The following is a 17,140-nucleotide window of genomic DNA, read 5'->3' as shown; positions in this document are numbered from 1 at the left end:
AACAATAATAATAATGAACAACAATAACATTTATTCACATTTATTATACACATTCTAATTATATTTCCAGTTAACCGACTTAACCCCTATTTCTTTATATTTATTAATGACAATTGTATGTATATACAAATAATCATTTAATTTTCTGTAAGAAACCGCCTAAAAAGAATGAAGCAGAGAGCAGTGACATCACGGGAATGCGTAGTACATTTCTGACAGCTTAAGAAATGAAAATATTCAAACTACAGAAATATAATTAGAGGAAGAGACGAGTAGAAACTTTATATGGAATTTTATGTTTGATTAGGGTGTCTAGTAACTGAAGCGATTTTACGTCTATGTTTCATTACGTATGGGTAATACGAAGATATGATGGTAAGCGTGATAGCGGAAAAATGTCAGGTTTGATTATATGTGAGTTTACACATTCTAATCTCAAACACGCAGGCACATGCATACGTGATGTATATGTGTTTATGTATAAATATGTGTATATATGTATACAAATATACATACATATCTGTCTACTGCCAAGAACCAAGATACCCGTGATTGAACTTCCACTTGCAAACCGCTGCGCTTTCAGCATACCATGTTTATTTATTGATTTCCTTGTTTTCGCATATAAATTTATTTCCACACCAGCCACGGACGCAGCACAATTCTGGAGGAGGAGGAGGAGGAGGAGGAGGAGGACAATTCTTTTTCTCTGCTTCATTGCCGAAAATGAGAGGACGATCATGCAAGCTTCAAGTCCACGCCCTCATATTATGCAGTTGCATGCCGATTGTTTTGCTTCTTCTCTCTCTCTCTCTCTCTCTCTCTCTCTCTCTCTCTCCGTCTCCGTGGAACGTACGAGCTTTTATTTCTCTCTCTTTTGTTTCTTTGTTCCAAGGGTTGCTGGTGTTCTTTTGTTACACGTCGTCTTGGGTGCTTTTGCTGGCTGCTAAGTAATAGTCCAGTTTTGGTCACATGTTTTTGTTGACTGGAAGTAACACAGTAGTTCTGTTCACGTGCTTTTGTTGATAAGTAATTGTCAGTTGCGTTGTAAGTGTTTTTGTTGAATTTTTAAGTGTTAGTTCTGTTCACGTGTTGTTATTGGATCCTAATTAACAAGTTCTGTTCACGTTTTTATTGAATTTTTAGTAATAGTTCTGTTCACATAATTTTGTTGAATTTTAAGTAAGTGCTGTTCACATGTTTTTGTTGAATCTTAAGTAACAAGTTCTGTTTACATGTTTTTGTTGATTTTTAGGTTTTTAGGTAACAGTTCTGTTCACATGTTTTTGTTGAATCCTAAGTAACAAGTTCTGTTCATATGTTTTTGTTGAATCCTAAGTAACAAGTTCTGTTCACATGTTTTTGTTGAATCCTAAGTAACAAGTTCTGTTCACATGTTTTTATTGAATTTATGTAACAATTTATGTTCACATGATTTTGTTGAAGCAGGCAGTTTTTCGTTGTGTTATCATATTTTTCTTGACTCGATTATTTGAGCTTTAAATGTTTGTAATCTATAAGTAATCAGTAATCTATAAGTAATAACTCTTTTCATATGTTTTTATTGTAGTAATAAATTTTTTATGGCATCAAGTAACGATTGTTTTACAATATTGTTAAAGCTTCAGTTAATAGTTATTGAATTTTTTATGGCTCCAGATACAAGTGGTTTTGAAGGAATTTAGTAAGCCCAAGTTATATATATATATTTTTTTAAGAGAGATTTGTGATGTGCCAGTTATCAGCCGTTTTGAATTATTTTTCAAATTAATGACTAGTTTCTGGTTTATGATGTTTTTGGTGTTTCAAATAATAGTCATTCTAGGTGGTAGTTATTTTAATATTTTCTGGATGGTCCCAGGCAATGTTGATTTTAAAATAACTTTTTTGCTTTGCAATTGATAGTTATTTCAACAAGTTTATGACGGTTCCAGGGAATATAGCGTTGTCAAAGCATTGATATTTTTTATATGTAAGATATATATATATATATATATATATATATATATATATATATATATAATATATATATATATATATACACACACACACACACACACGTCCCGTTACTTTTCAAATTTTATATTTTTGTTGTCATTTTTTTCCAGGCACTGATGTAATATATTAACCGCTGACGAGTTTATCATTATAGTTTCATCTTAGACTGATGGCTGTACTCTGTAGTATTTTTTCCCTAAACTTATATTTTCCATGGCAGAGTTTTCTGTATTTGAAAGTAAGAATTTATCATTGACAATGCCAGGCTCGTAAATAAATATTTCGTCCGTCGTCAATTTTTCCGATAATTATCAGCCTTTTTTTTTTTTAATCACGGTAGATCATGGACAAGTGGTGATATATTTGGCTTAAAAATCCTTTGTCTCTAGTGATATTTTATTATCACTAGACTTTATTAAAATTAATTTTCTTTGTATTAAAATGAATTTTTATTTGTCTTTCCATAAAGATAGTATTTTCTTGGTTATAAATATGAGGTGTCTTGTATTGAATATATATTTATTCGTTATTTTATTTTGCAACCGAAAAAAATTAGTTGCATAGAAGTTTCAACCTTCAGCATTAAAATATATTTTTCTGTTAACTTCCATATTTATAAAAGTAAAATTTTGTTCGTCCCATTTTTATTTATTCTGAAATCCATTCTTTTTTTTTTTTTTTTTTGTCACGTGACCTTTTTAGTTTCAGAGTAATGCTTTTTAGGAATCGCTTGTTCTATAGTCCTGGAACTATGGTTGATTTTCATCAAAAATAAATTTTGTTTGTCGCTATTACTTAGTTTCCCTTGCATAATTTGTTTCATTGGGCAACGTTTCTACTGCCTATCCTATTTACAGCGGAAAAGCGTTCGTTTTACGAAGTCATCGTGGCGCCCTTTTCATAAATGAACGCCGCTGACTATTATGACAATTAGCCATTATGGTTGACGCGTTTGTAATCCATTTCTTTGTTTTTCGTTTCATACGACTGAATTTTGAATAACTCAGCGTTCAAAGACGATATATATATATATATATATATATATATATATATATATATATATATATATATATATATATATATATATATATATATATTAGCTTTCGCATTCATTACCTGCCTGAAAAGAGAGAGAGAGAGAGAGAGAGAGAGAGAGAGAGAGAGAGAGAGAGAGAGAGAGTAACCAATGCAAGTATATAATGTGAGAGAGAGACCAATGCAAGTATAATAGATAAGAGAGAGAGAGAGAGAAAAAAAAAGAGAGAGAGAGAGAGAAACCAATACAAGTATAACAGATGAGAGAGAGAGAGAGAGAGAGAGAGAGAGAGAGAGAGAGAGTGAGAGAGAGAGAGAGAGAGAGAAAGACTAATAAAATTTAGTTGATAATATCTCGAGAGGGAGGGAGGCAAAATGTTTTCCAAATATTTCAAAAAAAAAAGAAAAGAAAAATTCGAGTGTTGGTAACTCTGCCCTTCCAGTACACGTCAGGTCTTGGACGTGATAGGACTAGAAAATGTGATAAGTTTTTTCCCCGGGTTTCATTAATACTCTAATTAAGACTTAATTACTTGATGATCCCTAACGAGTTTTACACGTTAATTCACTTTGCTGCTTGGCCGGTACAAAATTTATCGATCAAATTTAATATCCTACTTTTTTTTCACATTTTATTTATAATTTTCGACGTTAGTCGCATTAAGTTAAATGTTGGACTCGTAATATATATATATATATATATATATATATATATATATATATATATATATATATATATGTGTGTGTGTGTGTGTGTGTGTGTGTGTGTGTGTGTGTGTGTGTATCAACAACACCACACACAGAGGTGTGTGGTGTTATTGAAATATATATATATATATATATATATATATATATATATATATATATATATATATATATATATATATATATATATATATATTAACAACACCACACACACACAGGTGTGTGGTGTTATTCCAATTAAATACGACAACAGTGCAACTGTACAAATGATCTATGAGAGTCCGAGAAAATAATTGCGCCAGTTTGCCGTAATCAATTTCAAAATGTTTAATGAGGTGAATTTCCAATGAAGTGGCTTAACAATGTGAAATAAAACCCACGTATTTTTTTTTTTTTTTTCATTTATACTTAATTAATGAATGCGGGATTTCTGCTTTCTCTTTCTCTAGGTATCAGTTTGGAACTCTGTGTTTTAGAGGTGAATGAAATTTCCTGTTGTTTGAAAGTTGGTTTCGATGCTTATTTTATTTTCCTGTGAGTTTTCCAATCTACTGTGAAACTATTGTAGATTCACATCAACCGTGCACCTGATGGCTAGGCCAGTCCTTTACGACGCTCCTGAGTTGATACGCCAATCACAGGGATGGAAACTCTCGATCTCTCTTGTGTGTTCACATAGGCAGGATGTATGTTCTACCTCTCATGAGGGATACTTTTGAAAGACGTATCCCTCAGGAGGAGTGGAACATACATCCCGTCTATGTGAACTCTCGAGAGAGAGACTGAGGAGAGTTTCCAGCCCTGTGATTGGCTTATCAACAGCCAATCAGGGGCGTCGTAAGGGACTGGCCTAGGCATCAGATGCACGGTTGATGTGAATCTACTTTATAGTGATATGGGGCAGTGTTGAACCTGGTGTAGTTATGGTATATCCATTCAATATTTCATTTTATTTTTTTTATTAAGTTTTTACCTTATTGCGTAAAACTATTTGTGCCAAGTATTGTTACTCTTTTCCGGTTATCTGCGTCTAACATTGTAGTTAATGCCTTTGCGAATCAAGCAATAATCGCTTTGTGTAATTTACCGTTAATAAATTTTTTGTGTATTTAAGTGCTCAGTTAAAAATGGTTCTTAGCATTTCCACTATTGTATGATAAATCAGGATACGCTATAGATAGCAGCTATACTTTAATTATGTTGTTTTTTTTTCCTGCAAGATCGTCTTCACTAATTTAATAAAATTAGCACGGGGTCTCCATATAGTTAGATATAAAAATTCTCTCTCTCTCTCTCTCTCTCTCTCTCTCTCTCTCTCTCTCTCTCTCTCTCTCTCTCTCTGTATTCAATATCGTAATGGTTTTTATATCTTGTACTACCCTCGCTAGCATTGCTAGTTTAGTTATGCATGTTAATGTTTTTTTTCCATTCCTTTATCAACTTCGTATCTATCTACCCATAAACATTCTTTTTTCTTTCTTTCTTTTTTTACCCTCTCCTTTCATCATTCCGCCACTTCATTCATACGTTTATCCGTTAAGTCCATCACGGACCTTTGTAAAAGCAAACAAGCTCTTGTGTGTTGGTGAGTGTGTGTGTGTGTGTGTACTCCGTACATCTAATATGGCGCCCGGGAGGTTAGGGTTCGTTCGCCTGGGAGTATAGGTGAGGGGAGGGGAGGTTTGTCGGGAGGGGCGAGGGGATGTTGGAGGGGGGAGGGGTATACCCTGTACTCACTTGGCGCCACTTCATTGCTTTCAATTCATAAAGGATAATTGGTGTTTATGTAGAACGTCAGCTTCCATCATGCGCTAAGTGGGGGCCGCTCTCTAATGCTTGCTCCAAGCAGCGATGCTGCTGCTGTTGTTATGGCTGTTATTGCTGTTTTATTTTTTGTTAATATTACTGCGCCGACAGACCGTAAAAAATCGACCCTTACTGCTCTCTCTCTCTCTCTCTCTCTCTCTCTCTCTCTCTCTCTCTCTCTTCATATTTTTTGAACCTCCAGTATTATATATAATTATTTTCTTTGCTGAAATGTTATAACTTTGTCTTGTCATTGTTCCTTGTCTCTCTCTCTCTCTCTCTCTCTCTCTCTCTCTCTGAATAGCTAGGTCACGCTGTACTGTTCTCCTCATTGGCTTCTGTTTCGCTTAATCTTGATTTAGAGTGAGCGCGCTTCTTTTTTTTTTTTTTTTTTCGCCTGGGTCGCTTACAATGAATGACATAATGTCTACTCTGTGCTTTGTTGGCTCTTGGGGCTCTTTGTGACCCGTTGTGGGGTGCATCTTGCCCGCTAAGGATTGCTATAAGGTTTGTTAGTTTTTTTTTATGCGATGTGCGTTATATGTTCATCCTTTCATATTATCCTGGCTTGAGACTGACCTGAGTGCTTATCACTCTAACTTTTAAAGTGCTTACAAGCACTTCCCTGAAAAAAAAAGAAAAAAAAACAGTTTTTTTTTTTTTTTTTTTAAGGAAAAGGCTTTGAATGTTCTCCACACTTATCTGGGCTTGAGACTGGCTTCAGTATATATCACTCTTACTATTAATGCGTGTACAAAACTCTTCCCTTAAAAAAAAGATAAAAAAACCAAGTAACGCTTGCTGTTTATTTTTATTTATTTTTTTTTAAGGAAAGGACTTTGTTTGTTTTCCACATTTATCCAGGCTTGGGACTGGCTTGAGTTCATGATACTCTTAATATTATAATGTTGATTTTACTATGTCAGATTGTATACTATTGCCGATTGTAACAAAGCATGTTTTTTTTTTCTTTTTCATTTTTAGTCCTCGAAGGTTTAAGAACATCATATAAAAATGTTAGTCCTCAAGGGAGTTACAAGGATTAGGATGTCTCAAAGACTTGTTTAGTCCCTACCCTAATGGGCTAAACAGACGATCAATATTACTGACAGTATTTCCTGTACTGTCATTATTACTGTGGGTGTGTCCATCATACTGACTTAGTGTCAGTACCTGAAAATGGTGGTCTTTGAAATCCAGTTTCAGCTATCAGTATGTGGGTGAGGCTTAAATTAATGATGGTTTGTTCACTGGACTGTCAGTATAGTCAGTATTATCAGAACTCGGAAGAAGTACAATGCCTGACCACCGAGTGAAACTACTCCTTCGGGAATTTATTTCAACTTTCCAAGGATTACCAGAGTTATGGGATGTTCGAAGCGAAAATTATATGAAGAATAACAAGAAAATGGCTGCATATGAGAAGTTATTGGAGGTATATAAAGACGCAACTGTAGAGGATGTAAAAAAGAAGATAAATACATTGCGAAGCAACTTTCGGAAGGAGTTGAAAAAAATCAACGAGACTAAAACGAGTGGTGCGAGCACCGATGACATATATCAACCGTCCTCATGGTTTTTTTTTTTGAACTTTTATTCTTGAAAAATTTGGAGAAGCCTGTGCAGACAAGAAACAACAGTAGAGGCAATTGTATTTTATTGTTTGAACTATTACATTTTACTCCATAACAATGAATTGGCTACATTTGCAATAACTTTAAGTTAACTAAAGCATTTTAATCCATTCTTTGACACACGTTCTACGTTTGCGTCTTTTCTTTAGCCAAAAAGCCATAATAATTGCAATGGATGCTGAATTACTGACGGCTCAATCAGTATTCAATAATGGACTTGTGTTCGGTGTACTGACAGTAGTTCACACCAATAGAATATTGTCAGTATTTTTACTGACAGTAATAATGATCGTCTGTAACCCCCTTAAGAGGAGACTGAGATATCGTGTGCTCACTCATCTCCAGGAGCAGGTTTTACTGTTCATTCACTGTGTCCTAATGAATTTGTCTAGCTTTCATTTAAACTCTTCCACACTGTTGCTGTTTACAACTTCTGGTGGCAGTTTATTCCCTGTGGAATGTTATATAAAGCTGTCATAGAAGACTTCGTTTCTAGATAAATTTCCCCCAACCCCCCGACCCCAGCGCACGCTCACACACACACACACACACACACACACACACACACACACACACACACAAAGTTAATAGGTAAATAGGACACCAGGAGCTGTGATTGTTGGCCCCTGATGGTTTATCTTTCTTCTCGTTCCCAGTTTTTCCTGATGTCTGGGTGTTTGCTTGCTTGCTTGGGTCTCTCTCAGGTCGTCTTCGTCTGGGTTGTTATTCTTGTTGCTATTGTTAGCTGTTTCTGTTGTGGTTGTTTTTTTTTTGTGGATGTTATCGTTACTTATCTTGGTTGATTGTTGTGTTATTGTTTTTTTTAAAAGCAATATTTTGTACAGTGTGGTAATTATGTTTTTGGTGAGTTAGAAGACTTCTGATATGAAATGTTAGCCTGAAATTGTCTCGTAAACACACACACACAGACACATACCGAACACACCACACACACACACACCACACACCCATTAGATATACATATAATATATATATAAATTATATTTATATTATCTATATATACATACATATATGTGTGTGTCTACGTTTGTGTGTGTATTTACCGAACAATTATAGGTTAACATTTCAGATAAGAATTTGTAACTTATCAAAAAAAGAATAATATTATACAGAATTATATAATATATATATAATATATAGATATGTATATGTATGTATGTACCATGTAGTATATTATGTATGTAGTATTTCTGGATGTATGTATGTATGTATGTATGTATGTATGTATGTGTATATATATATATATATACACACTATATACACTTATATAAGACTTTTCCATAAACCTGTGAACTCCAAAGAGAATACTAACTTGAAGTATAGCTTATAAATATCGTCCGCTTCATGGAGTGTGTTAAAATGCATGACGTCATCTTTCCTTCAGCCTTTACAGAACAATTATAGGTTAACATTTCAGATAAGAAGTCTTGTAACTTATCAAAAAAGAATTATATATATATATATATATATATATATATATATATATATATATATATATATGTATGTATGTATGTATGTATGTATTCATGTATGTATGTATGTATGTATGTATGTATGTATGTATGTATGTATGTGTATATATATATATATATATATATATATATATATATATATATATATATATATATACACATATACACTTATATAAGACTTTTCCATAAACCTGTGACTCCAAAGAGAATACTAACTTGAAGTATAGCTTATAAATATCGTCCGCTTCATGGAGTGTGTTAAAATGCATGACGTCATCTTTCCTTCAGCCTTCCTCTACCTGCCAACGGCTCAGGTCAGCTGTAGTCCTGGCTGCCGTGACTGAATTTCAAAACAAACGGATAATAAGTTGCTGGGCAAAGAGTCCCTGAATCTTTTATAGGTGGGCCATCAGTGACCAACTGATTTTTTTTTTTTTAGCTTATAAGATGGGTGAAAGAAGAGTGAGGGCAGTTAGCTATATAGCTATCCATGGTAGGGAATAATTTAGAAAGTTAAGTATTAGTAAGAGTAATGTCAAGTGTGGTTTATCCATAATTCTATTTGGGTAAGGATACGATTTTTCTAACTAATATTAACATAATACAATAATGATTTTACATTATGTTAACATGGTGAATTGTACAGATTACATATTTTGAATTTTATTTCTTAATATTATAATCATATTTAACAAAAAGTTCCAATTTTCTAAATGATATCTGTGTAAACAGAGCAGTAGTTGATGTGTGAGTATTTAAAGAATTGTTTGGTCTTAATAATGCATGGTCTTACTTTGCAATCGTTGGATTCTTGTTCTTTTTTGCAACTGTAAGTTTGAATATGTCAAACTGTCCTAAGTCTGATATTTCATGAATAAGGTTGTGAATTCTTAGGTACTGCTGCATCTTGCATTGCAGTCTTGGGTTTATGAATACCGGTGTTGTATTAGCGAGGTCTTCTATATATATTGTGAATATAGTCTATTAGTATATAGGACCCTGGATATATTACTTAATATCCGGTGGTTTATGAATTAAAATGCCCCAGAGACCCAAAATGCCATTGTTGGTTTGTGAATGTTTAGAATAATGTTCGGGCCTGACATTGGAAACGTATGCATGTTGATGCTTAAATACAATCTAAATTGCATGTTTGTAAGTGGAAATGTTAGTTTCTTGATCTCTACACGTAATTAAGGCGAAATGCGTGAAGATTTCGCCATATTTGAAGCGTTCCCGAGAACTCTCCTGATTTAAATCAACAGATGTGCCGGTGTAGAGGTTATAGTTTTAAAAAGAGAAAAATTTCAATCTTTCGAAACCATCAGCTGTTTTTAAGAATATATTTACCCGTTTCATAAAATGCATCGATTCGCTGCTACGTAACCACCCCGCCCCCTCCTCCGTCTCTCTCTCTCTCTCTCTCTCTCTCTCTCTCTCTCTCTCTCTCTCTCTCTCTCTCTCTCTCTTTGATAATTTCGGTACCATCTTAATTGCTTCATCTGTCACTGCCTTGAGCAACTCGAATCATCGCCTATGCGCGCGCACTCATTTGAGAGAGAGAGAGAGAGAGAGAGAGAGAGAGAGAGACCAAGTTACTGAAAGGGAGAATTAGAGAGGCGGTGACCATATCCTAAATGCTCTTCACGCCTACTGGCAGATAAATCTTTAATTGGCGGCTGGCTTCTCCTCCGTGTTCAGCATGTTGTCCTTTTGATAGAGAGAGAGAGAGAGAGAGAGAGAGAGAGAGAGAGAGAGAGAGAGAGAGAGAGAATTCTTCTCCAAAAGACGAGGATTCGTGACGTCATTGTTAAACTATAAGCATTAGGAAGCCTGCAACGGACGTTATTCGTCTGGTGCGATCAGCATTGTGTTAGGATAAGGTTCGATGTCCTATAGTTTGAGATGTATATTGCGAAAGGTTCCTCGATTTCATTTGTCATAACAAGGCTTCTTGTGTATGATCAGTAAATTTATTTTCCCATATGATAAAACCTCAGAACATGCACTTAAACATTTTACTTTTTTTTTATTATCAGTAGGCATTCTCAAAGGATGAAGACTGAGATACGTGGACTAACTACCAAGATCTAGTCAACAAAGTATTCAAAGTTATATTGCACAGAATACTTACTTTGGCCAATATTTTGTGAACTCAAAGCGTTTATGTTATGTAAGGGACGTTAGTATGACCTCAATATGTTCCTTTTTATAAATATAATGGCAGGAAAGATGCTATAATGATAGTAACGTGTTATATATATAAGATATAAAAATTCATACTATATATATATTATATATTATTATATATGTATGTATGTATGTCTGTATTATATATATACAGTATATATATATATATATATATATATATATATATATATATATAAAACCGGATGTTCCAAAAGTAGTGGACAGTAGGTGGAACAGCTGTGTAATTTGTGATGGACAGCAGTTTGAGCACCTGCGTTGATAACATTTCAGTGGTTTCATATTATTGCACACGATAAAATCTAATTGTCAATGTAATAATTGTATTTGTTATTATAATTGTGTAAGTCATCTCAAAATGAATAAGATCTTTTTAACTGTCCTCGTTACTTTATATATAATATATACGATATAATATATAATAATATATATATATAATATAATATATAATACTATAACTAATATAATATATAATATATATATATTATAATATATATATAATATATATATATATAATATAATATTATACACAGAGAGAGAAGAGAGAGAGAGAGAGAGAGCGGAGAGAGAGAGAGAGAGAGAGAGATATTGTACCTGTCACCAAGGTTTCCCTCCCTCGAACCAAGACATGAGAGATATAACCAAGATAGTCAGCAGACCTTTCTGGTCAGGCTTCAGTAATCAGCAAGAAGAGGTCAAGATAGGTCATGGTGTCTCGCATTCTCTCTCTTGCTCAGCAAGCGATGAATATTATTTACATGTTGCGAATCTGGAGGTTCAGCGACCTGGTGTTTCAACTCTATTAACGGGGTTTGAAATTCAGTAGGCTGGTCTCAGTGTTTATTGACTTGAGTCGAATTTTGGTGATCTTGTCTGAAGATTGTTAACTAGTTCTTATTCACCTGGTGTTGAAATTGAGTAAACTTGCCTTTATGAAGTTTATTAATTGGTCTTAAAGTTTAGTAACTTTGCCTTTATCAATTCTGTGAATTGGTCTTAAAGTTTAGTAACTTTGCCTTTATCAAGTTTGTGAATTGGTCTTAAAGTTTAGTAACTTTGCCTTTATCAATTTTGTGAATTGGTCTTAAAGTTTAGTAACTTTGCCTTTATCAATTCTTTGAATTGGTCTTAAAGTTTAGTAACTTTGCCTATCAATTTTGTGAATTGGTCTTAAAGTTTAGTAACTTTGCCTTTATCAAGTCTGTGAATTGGTCTTAAAGTTTAGTAACTTTGCCTTTATCAAGTCTGTGAATTGGTCTTAAAGTTTAGTAACTTTGCCTTTATCAAGTCTGTGAATTGGTCTTAAAGTTTAGTAACTTTGCCTTTATCAAGTTTGTTAACGGGTCTTAAAGTTTAGTAACTTTGCCTTTATCAAGTTTGTTAACGGGTCTTAAAGTTTAGTAACTTTGCCTATATCAAGTTTGTGAACTGGTCTTAAAGTTTAGTAACTTTACCTTTATCAATTCTGTGAATTGGTCTTAAAGTTTAGTAACTTTACCTTTATCAATTCTGTGAATTGTAAAGTTTAGTGACTTTTCCTTTATCAAGTCTGTGAATTGATCTTAAAGTTTAGTAACTTTGCCTTTGTCAAGTTTGTGAACTGGTCTTAAAGTTTAGTAACCTTGCCTTTGTTATTAAGTTCGTGAACTGGTCGTAAAGTTTAGTAACCTTGCCTTTATCAAATTAGTGAACTGGTCTTAAAATTTACCAACTTTGGCTTAATGAAAATTGTGAACTGGTCATAAAGTTGAATTTAACCTTGCCATTATCAAGTTAGTGAATTGGTCTTAAAGTTTAGTAACCTAGTCCAAAGTTCGTTACTGATCATTGGTTTTGAGCACCTCTTTTTTTTTTGCATGCTTTTATTTAACTAGATTTCTGCGTCATTTTGGGTCAAAATTATATACATATATAATATTATATATATATATATATAACTTATATATATATATATATATATATACATACACACACAAATATATGTGTGTGTGTGCGCGTGCGCGCGAAAAGGATCTCCTATTTAAAGATTTCGATGACTCTCAGTCAACGTTTAAAATATGCAATAATACCACAAAGAAGCACATTGCTTCTTTGCTATAATAACTATATTATAATTAGAACCTCTTATTTTACCTTATTTATCAGTAATCTTATGTAATTATCTCGTTCGCCGTATTTGGATTGTACTATATGGCTGGAATAATAATAATAATAATAATAATAATAAAATAATAATAATAATAATAATATCATCAATTCTTTTACATGTAAATGGTTAGCAGAACTAAGCTCAGCATTGTTCTCTCTCTCTCTCTCTCTCTCTCTCTCTCGTCTCTCTCTCTCTCTCTCTCTCTCTCCTCTCTCTCTCTCTCTCCTTCTAAATGATATACTAATGGCATATATAATATTATTGTGTACTAATAACAGAAGCAAATATAATCACGTGACTTCTTGTGTGGGATTTCAAGAGAGCTTGGATACACACTGACTGAGAAAAAAAAAAAAAAAAAACATCGAGACGCCTCGATACATTTTGACAGAGAAACAGAAAAAACAGGACAAGCGATATATAATTATGTGTGTAATATGTGTGTAATCCCCCATGATGGTAAATTAGGCTCGGAAAGGCAACGGTTATTAGCCTCCATTCTCTCTGCCTTGTATGAAACCTGTACGGGGCAAAAACTTGGTCGGTCCGGGCAGACTGTACGTGATTGGACTCCCTGAATGTTCTGTGATTATCGCATAACCTCGCCTTTTTTTTTTTTTTTGTTTTTTTTTTTTTTTTTTTTTTTTTTTTTTTTTACCGACTGTCCCGAAGGAGCAAGAGCCCGTGCTGGCTCGGTCCGGTTAAGGTAACATCGAGAGTAAAAGCTTTTTTTTTTTTTTTTTTTTTCCACAACACTAGGTATATAATACTCGCGAGTGTCTGCACCGCATTGTACTTAGAATACCGAGTATTTTTATGAATACTTGTAGTGTAAACATATCATGTCAAAATTCATAGAGAGAGAGAGAGAGAGATATGTATTAAAATGATATGGTGGTAAACGTCCTGGAGGAGAGAGAGAGAGAGAGAGAGAGAGAGAGAGAGAGAGAGAGAGAGAGAGAGAATTAAGTTCAGAAATTATTTGATGAATAAATAATCGTCCTGTTTACTATAGTAGATTCATATCAACCGTGCATCTGATGTCTAAGCCAGTCCCTTACGACGCTCCTGATTGGCTGTTGATAAGCCAATCACAGAGCTGGAAACTGTCTCTCGAGAGTTCACATAAACAGGATGTTTCACCTCTCCTGAGAGATACGTTTTTCAAAAGTATCCCTCAGGAGAGGTGGAACATACATCCTGCCTATGTGAACCCTCTCGAGAGACTGAGAGTTTCCAGCCCTGTGACTGGCTTATCAACAAACAATCAGGAGCGTTCTAAGGGACTGGCCTAGACATCAGATGCACGGTTGATGTGAATCTACTATAGTGATATAACCGATCATGAAAATAACCGTAGTCGTAGCATAAGTAGTATAGGAGTTTTAACATGATAAATAAAGAAGGAATCGGCATAGCGCCAGATAACATGTAGACACCTTTATTGCAATTGTTTGACGCTTGTAGAAGTATATCATCGAAAGTCTAGATTAGTCTTATAGCTTAAAATTTCCTTTTGAACTGGATCTCCCGTAATTTTTCCGCCTTTCCCGTGGAGAGCTTTTGTGTTTGTTGAATGGTAACGTTGGTAACTGGTATAAAGTGAAGGAAGATATGGAGAGAAGAGGTTTGGTGGAGGATGATGCCTTTGGTAGAAGGCAGTGGAGGAGAAGGTGCATCAGGCAACCGACCCTTTAATTAAAGCCTTGGGGATAACAGTGGAAAAGACGAATCTATACTGGGAGAAACATAGTCACTTGTCATTTTTTTTTATGCACTTCTGAGTATTGTTGAAAACGTAGCATCCTTTTTATGATGATTGGTTTAATATTGTCAGTGATATTGTATTTATCATCATTGTTATTATAATTTATTTGCTTAGAAATTTCTGTGGAAGAACTTCGTGTTGATCCTAAGTAAATTCGTGTTCATCCCATTCCTAAGGCCAGCTTGAAGATGCATGTGTGTGTGTGTTTTCATTACTCTGGCGTTCAAATATGAGTCTCGGCGAAAAAAGTTTATATTCATTCGCTCTGAAAAGTTATGTAATATGTCTTTGTAACGAAACTACAGTCGGCAATTGCACGGTACTTAATTACAGTGCCGTGATTACCTGCTCGTCTGTAGTCATATTGATAATTTTGATCAGGGAGAAACTATAGAGATTAATGGAAGCTTTTGTTAACTGAATTACGAAAATTTGGAAAGTGATGACTATATATATAACTAAAGGCAAAATCCACAACGGAAAGTATAGCAATGGAGCCCCGCTGCGAAAGGCCTTTCGATTCTCGTCCTTGCAGCGGTACTCCAGTGTTTCATTGTCTTTCGTGGTCTTTACCTATATTCTATATAATATATATATATATATTATATATATATATAAATGAAATATATCTATATACTTATATATATATTATATAATATATATATATATATAAAGAGCAAGACATTTTTGCGAAATCTATTGTCTCCTGTTGACCAGGCGATGATGGATTAGATACGCGATTGTTAGATTGACTGTGGTTAGTCCCGTCCTGGGCAGAGGAGGGCATGTCGGTATGAACTGCCATCCTAACCCCTTGAGACCTTTAATTAAGGAAACGGAAGGGATACACACACACACACACACACACACACACACACACACATATATATATATATATATATATATATATATATATATAAATGAAGTGTGTGTGTGACTGTGTCCGCGTGTGTGCGTAAGTGCGTGCGTATGCTTGTGTGGTGCTTGCACAAATATTGTATCGCATGCAATTTTCCACATACGAACCACGACGTATATACAGAGAGAATTAGGCAAATGGCAGGGAAGCCTTTTACAAACGGTATTTGAATGCGTCCGGCGGAGTCATTTTAAGTACTATAGCGATGAATATGAAGTACTATACTCTGCTTTTTCTGTACTTTATTTATTTTTTACTCTTGTGCATATTCGACTCTCGAATGCGGAAATTCGCTAACTACAATAACTTTTATAACTTTATAAAAAAAAAAAGTCGCGGCACAGTAATTATGATGACTTTAAAAGTAACTACAATTACTTTATAAGTCGTAAAAAGTAACTATAATAATTTTATAAAAGTTGCTGTACAATAGGTATAATCTACAATAACTTTATAAGTCGTAAAAATAACTATAATAACTTTATAAGAGTCTCGGTACAATAATTATGATGACTTTAGAAGTCGCAGTATAGTAACTATAATGACTATTTAATTCGCCATATGATAATTTTATAATTCGCTAACTACAATAACTTTCTAAGCCGTAAAAAGAAACTATAACAACTTTACAAGTCGCTGCATAATAGCTACAATAACTTTTTAAATTCGCTGTATATAATAACTATTATAACTTTATAATTCCCTAACTATAATAACTTTTAAATTCACTGTATATAATAACTATAATTCGCTAACTATAATAACTTTACAAGTCGCTTTATAATAACTACAACAACATTATAATTCGCTAATTATAGGAATAACTTTATAATTTGCAAACTATAATAACTTTAAAATTCGCTGTATTTGATACCTATAATAGCTATCATTCGGCAACTAAAGTAACTATAAAATTCGTTGTATATGATAACTAAAATAACTTTAAAATTAGCTGTATTTGGTAACTATAATAACTTTATAGCTCACTAACATCATAACTCGGTAACCATAATAAAAACTCTATAATTCGTAAACTATAATAACTATAATTCGCTGTATAAATAATCGGAATAACTTTACAATTCGCTAACTGTAATAACTTTACAATTTGCTGTATAATTACAACCACTATATAATTCGCTGATTATAATAACTTTAAAATTCGCTGTATATAATAACTATAATACCTTTAAAATATTCTGTATATGATAACTATAATAAGTTTAAAATTCGCTGTATATGATAACAATAACAACTTTAAAATTCGCTTTATACGATAACTAATAACTTTAAAATTCGCTTTATATGATAACTACAATAACTTTAAAATTCGCTGTATGTGATAACTATAGTAACTTTAAAATTCGTTGTATATGATAACTATAATAACTTTATAATTCGCTAACCATAATAACTTCGTAAATC

Source organism: Macrobrachium nipponense, chromosome 23 (assembly GCF_015104395.2).
Source record: "Macrobrachium nipponense isolate FS-2020 chromosome 23, ASM1510439v2, whole genome shotgun sequence".
In the NCBI taxonomy this organism is placed as follows: Eukaryota; Metazoa; Arthropoda; class Malacostraca; order Decapoda; family Palaemonidae; genus Macrobrachium; species Macrobrachium nipponense.
Note: the sequence above shows the minus strand (reverse complement) of the source record.